Source organism: Empidonax traillii, unplaced genomic scaffold (assembly GCF_003031625.1).
Source record: "Empidonax traillii isolate 1590-97213 ecotype Southwest subspecies unplaced genomic scaffold, ASM303162v1 scaffold41:size1892772, whole genome shotgun sequence".
Classification (NCBI taxonomy): Eukaryota; Metazoa; Chordata; class Aves; order Passeriformes; family Tyrannidae; genus Empidonax; species Empidonax traillii.
This window is the reverse complement of record NW_020955234.1, coordinates 1810139-1816138: the sequence shown is the minus strand read 5'-3', so window position 1 is coordinate 1816138 and position 6000 is coordinate 1810139. Positions and strand designations below refer to the sequence as shown.

At 46.0% G+C, this 6000-nt stretch overlaps 1 protein-coding gene across 3 annotated transcripts in view; it reads left to right on the top strand.

Annotated features, from left to right (window-relative positions):
• Window positions 1-1233: 1233 nt before the first annotated feature.
• Window positions 1234-6000, top strand: part of AFTPH (aftiphilin) — a 44161-nt gene continuing 39394 nt past the window's right edge. For 2 of the 3 annotated variants that reach the window (XM_027878430.1, XM_027878432.1), the window contains exon 1: window positions 1234-1426. The gene's annotated coding sequence lies outside the window, so the exon portion shown is untranslated. The remainder of the gene's footprint in view (window positions 1427-6000) is intronic. The other variant, XM_027878431.1, reaches the window with a different exon arrangement.

Here is a 6000-nt window from a genome sequence, read left to right as displayed (position 1 = left end):
CACTGGTTGAAGGTCAAAGACTGCTAAATTACCCTATTTCCTATTCCCTCGAGCTTCTCCTTCTGTCCTGCCAGGTCAGCACAAGCTTTATTTACTCTGTGTTTCTGACATTAAGCTGGAAAAAAAGGGAACAGCCACCAGGTGGCGAAATAATAGAATTAATCACACAGCCTCATTAATAGTCACCCATGAGCATGTTCAGCTATTGTAACAGAAACGTCACAGAAACACTGCACTAACAATATAATTCCCCCATGCTCCACGAAAGCCTTCTACTGCTTATTAAATTATTGCGTTAATTATAATTAATCTTAAAGGCATTTTTATTCCAAAAACCTATCTCAAACGTGAAGAGTTCTACAAATGGCCTTGTATTAAGCCTTCCCTCAGCCAAACTACTGCGTGCTTAAATGCCCGGGGTGTGAGTGTTTATGTGGCCTCTGGAGGAAGCAAGGAGGAGGCTCAGGGGTGACTTCATTGTTCTCCACAACTACCTGACAGGAGGTTGTAGCCAGGTGGGGACCGGCCTTTTCTCCCAGGCAACCAGTGACAGGACAAGAGGACGCAGTCTTAAGCTGTGCCAAGGGAGGTTTAGGTTGGACATCAGGAAGAATTTCCTAACAGAAAGGGTGATGAGACATTGGAATGGGCTGCCCAGGGAGGTGGCGGAGCCACCGTCCCTGCAAGTGTTTGAGGAAAGGCTGGACATGTCACTCAGTGCCGCGGTCTGGCTGACACAGCGATGTTCTGCCACAGGTTGGACTCGGTGACCTCAGAGGCCTTTTCCCACCTAATTAATTCCGCGATTCTTCCAGAAACCTTTGACATCACGCTTCACTCGCCGCTTTTTTCATCGCGATTCGCTAGCGCGTTTGCAGCCGCTGCGTGGAGAGCTCAGCTAACCCCTGCCGAGGGACAAATGGCAGACTTGGCACGCCGCAGGTTTCAATTTCAACACGCGCCTGCTCGCGGTCGGAACCAGGCGGCCTTTAGGGGTCCGCTCCCACCCCACCCGGCCCTGGGACTCCGCGTCACACCAAAGCAGAGCCCACAACACACACACATGCACAACACGCTCGTTTTTTATTCATTTATTTGCGGGACCCGCCGCTCCCGCTGTCCCCGCTCGCCGGCCCGGCCGGACGTGACGCGGCGCGGGGGCGGTGGCGCGGGGCGCGCCGGGAGGCCGGGGGGCGGTGGCGGGGCGGGAGGCGGCGGCCGGAGGGGGCCGGGCCGCAGCGACGCGGTTCCTGTGGCCCGCAGCGGCTCCCCCTCCATGGCGGTTGCCGCGGGAGGCCGCAGATAACCGGCCGCGGCCCCCTCTCCTCTCCCCCCCTTCCTTCCCTGCCCCCCTCCCTTCCCTGTCCCCCTCCCCGGCCCGCCGCCATGCCCGCCCGGGCCCCGCCGCCCCCCGCGCAGCCCGCAGGTAAGAGGCGGTGACGGGGCGGCTCGTCCGCTGCGGGCCCGGCCGGGGAAGGGCAGCGGGGACCCCTCGGTGGGGCTGCGGCGGCCGGGGCCTGGCGGGGCAGCGCCGTCCTTTTCCCCTTCGCCCTCGGGGGAGGGCGGTGGGGCCGGGCCGGGCCCAGCGGGGCAGGGTAGGGCAGGGCAGGGGGGAGCCCCGCGGGTCCCGCTCGCTGAGGCGCCGCTCCCTCGGCTCGCCCCGGCTTTGTCCTTCGGCGGGGCCCCAGCGCGGGGCGCCCCGCGGTGTCCTGGGGATCAGCCGAGAGAGGGATCAGGGATAGGTGGTACAGTAAGTTAACCTGTCCTGTGTGCTCGGCTTTTCCTGACGAGCTTTCTCTTTTAGAGCGTGTCAGTCGCCAAATGTGTCTGGAGGTAACTCTGCTTCAGCCTGTCATCATAATTTAATTATGATTTTTTTTTTTTTTTTAAAGAAGCAACATCATTCGAAAATGGGGTAGTTACTCAAGTGCCTGTTAGGTCGTGACGCTTCAGTTTACCATTATAAGTGTCTACCTGATGAACCAAAATACTTTTTTCTCCTTAGAGAAGACAGTGCCTTAAAAAAAAAAAGGGTTAAACCCTAGGATTCCTTCAAGGTGTCAGTAAATTGGCCTCTTGATGGTGACAGCCCCTTCCTCCCAGATTCAGCGCAGACACTGAAACCTTCAGGAGTTTAATGCTCCTTAAGCGAACATCTGTTCATAAACAGAGTGAGTAGAGGATCATTGCTGACAGGAGCTGCACTGCGTCGGTCGGTCGTGTGGGTTTAGTTTCCGTGCATGGTTTACAGCCCAACGTGCTTCATTAGGAATAATTTTTCAGCTGTTGAGTCCATGGCAAAGTGAGTTTGATGGATGCTGCTCTTTAACTGGACTGATCCTTGGAGACTGAACAAAATTAAAAGTATTTCCTCCTTGTTTTATTCTCTGGACATATGAACTAGACTTGGAAAGCCAATTAGCCTACTTTAAGCATGAAAATGCTCAGTTGTGTTGTCAGCGCAGAAGTTGGCACGTGGGCTCGTGCAGCTAATGCAGGGGTAGTGGTTCCTCCTCCTGAAGCTGGAGCTGTACCTGGAGAAATGTAACATTAATTGTGAGAGCCTGGGGAAGAGGTGAAGAAGCTGTGACTACTGAGAGGTTGTGGGTTTTTTGAAACAGTTGTATCAGTGAGAAAAAGTAGCGTAAATGTGAAAATATAAGACTTTAAGCTTAAAAATACGAAGTAATGTAGAGAAACTAACGTGGCTATGGTGTTTTCTTTCCACATGGTATTTGCATGAAGTACGCATTGTATGACCTTCTAAGGCAATGTGAAAGTATGACCTTTTCCTTTTACTTCCTTAATTTGTTTATAAGTAAGCAATTGAAGGAGCTCAGCGTCAGTTTGTTTTTACTCTTTTATGTATTTTAGTTTTGTCCAAATCACGGTTTTGTTTAGCAAAGGATTTAACAGGCTGTAAAATTTTGTATTATACAGAGTTGCATAGTTCTGTTGATCAAAGCAGCGTGAACTTACATTTCTACTTAAAAATAATTCCTCTAGTAACTTACTGAGCATTTAACATCTTAATTACATCAAGTAATATTCTGAAACTTTCAGTACTTTTCAAAGACTTGTCTTTCACAGTGGAAATAATAGAACAGCTTAGATGGACCTCAGTCAACTCTTTGCCCTTTCCTCTTGAAATATTCATGGAGCTCTCCTTGCAGATCTGTGGTGGTATCAGTTGGAAACCCAGCGGTGAAGAAACTGATGCTTGGTCTGGTTGTTTTCACTGTACTCAGAGACACAGTCTTCCTTCAGATCCTCGTTACCTTTTTTGACAGAATGTTCGTTCCTTTCTGTGCTATTTTGCTGTTTGACAACTTAAACTACTTCTTTGTGAGTGTTTCAGCACAGTGACACACTAACCCTTTCACGAGGATTCAAAATACTTAGAACTTTTCTGTATAGTCCTCTTAAGAGTAGTGGCTTAGATTCTACTCATTCCCAGGTGTCAGGAATTTTGGCTGTGAGGTTTGTTTTGTTTGTGCAAAAAACCGCACCGTATAAGCTGCTGCTATTGCACACACCAAAATGTCTTGAAATGTGTCTTGTTTGAAAACTGGCAGTCTCACTTCCAGTAGACTTTCTTGAATGCTGATGTCTATAGCAATTTAAAGTTTTCAATTGATTTCAGTTCAGGCAGTGTTTCTGTATCAGTGCCATTTGCAAGGTGATCTAATGAGTCTGGTGCTGTAGGGCAAATAATTTGGATTTTGCAAATCCAAGAGCCCCGTTTTGGGAGAGCCACAAGGAAGGGCAAATCCTGTCGACACCTTTGTATGTTTGAAAGTTGGTACCAGAGTGAAGGAAATGTGAAACCTCGAGTTCATGTGTCTCTTGAAAAGTGATGAAAAATAGATTTTATTCTTTGCAGTATTAGGTGTCCCGCCTGTATTGTGTTTTTAATATGATGTAATGTCTGTAGGTGGAATAAATGATGAATAATATAAGCCTGTTCACTGAAAAACAAGCAAAAGTTTTCAGTAATGGAAAAAGACCTATGTGGTTGTTCTCGATATGCAGCTGTATTTCCTCTGCCATGCCGTGGGAGAACCCTTCACATAAGAGTGCACCTCTGGGCAGTTGTAATTCACTCTTTACCATAGTCTGTGTGAAGTTTGAGAGGCTTATATGTGATGGAGAACACCCTGCTCTGTGAGTAAGTCTCTGGGAACTGTTGACCTTAGGTAATCTAGTTCTAATACTTTTTAATCTAGCATCTTTTTATCTTAATTTAGAACAGGTTCCCAGCTAGCATGTTTGAGGGTAACATCCAGAAATAGATTTTCTTGGTGAGTAGAACACCTGTTTTAAAAGGAATTTAAGAAATTATAGGAATGAAAACATCTCAACTATCTGCTACTTACGACATCTGTCTTTACACGTTGTAGGGCTGTGTGCTCTACACTGGACACAAATATTGCATTCCTGCAGAGCCAGATTTTAAACCTGATTGACTTTCCCAGCCAGTTGTGTTTGCCTATAGGATTTTAAAATATGCTTGTTCTTACAGCATTTCCTCCACTGTCTGTTTACAGGTTTAACTAAAGGCAGTGTCTTCATCTGCAACTGGTAAAGCACGGCAGTAGATTTTTAAGATGAGACATTTTTTTGCTTGTATTAACTTAATAAAGATAACTTGGTCTTTTGGGTTTGGGAAGTAAAGCTATTCTTGGTTAAAAAGGAGTCTAATGAACCAACACAACATCTACATTCATATTTTCCTAAGGTTCCTCCAGTTCCACAGCTAGGCTTAAATGAAACAGGGAGAAGTGAAGCAGCACAACCGCTGAAAGTACGTGTTTGATTGTTGCTTTGTATAGTCTAAAAAGGAGGTCTTCCTTTAAAAGGAAAATAGCTATATCCAACATCTCTTTAAATTCCACATTTTGACCACCTGACACTGTGCTGTCAGTGATGAGAGGAAGAGGAGCACCGTCATAGAGGTTTGGATATTGTATAGGCTGGATTGTCTGGGGGTGCCAGCCTGTGGAGGGCAGGAGGACAGGAAGAACGAGATAAGTGCCTGGTTCCTGGTGTCAGCCTCCCAGGTTTTGTTACGTTAGTGTTTGTTGTACATACAACACTTTGTGATGAAGGTGTCTCACATATTCGGTGTTTGTTGAAACCACAGTAATGTACAGTGGTATTGATTTAATTCCTAATGTTGGGTAATGAGAAAGAGGGCTTGGAGACGTTTGCCTTACTGGAACTGGAGAACATTGTTTTCTTCAACTCTGTATATGTCCAAGGGGAAAAAAAAAAAAAAATGCTCTGAAACTCCTGCTTTGGGTAATGGACCTCCTGGCTGTAACAGCGTCAGGTTCAAAATCGAAAACATTGATTTCTTGGAGGCTTTATGAAGTAAACATTTTCTTGCTGTATTTTGTTTGCTGGTAACTAATTCCAAAAATAAAAGTAAGCTTATTAAACCAATGTAAGAACATACTGACTTCAGCCTGGACAAAGACTTTCCCTCTAGAGTGGATTTGGGTTGTAGAAATGCTGTTTTAACAGACTGACTCTCCTCATCTACAACCATCGTTCTAGAAATGGGTTCTCAGGTGCATTAAGATCTGTTTTCCTTTGTTCATAAGCCAAAGAAAAGGCAGAGTGATAACAGAAGAGGACAGCTTTTCCTACTAGAAGTCAACATTGTGCTGTAATAAGTTTAAATCTGGTCCATGCTGTGGTATTTTTGGCATCTTCTTGAGGAATTCCCTTGCAGTAAGAGTTAAATGTTCTTGGAAAGATCAGATGCTGGCAGCTGATGACTTAATTCCACCTCTTGCCATTGCAAGGCTTTTAACATAGGGTATTTCAGTGATGTTGTTGCCATTTCTGTCATGGAAATCTTGACGGTGCCATTTCTGATTATTTTGTTTTCTGTGTGCTTTAAGGGGATGGGTTGCTTAACTCAGCTTTGTTTTCAGACTAATCCACAGCTGAGAGGTTATTCATTGCTTTGCTTCCTCTTAAGGTAAAGGAAAC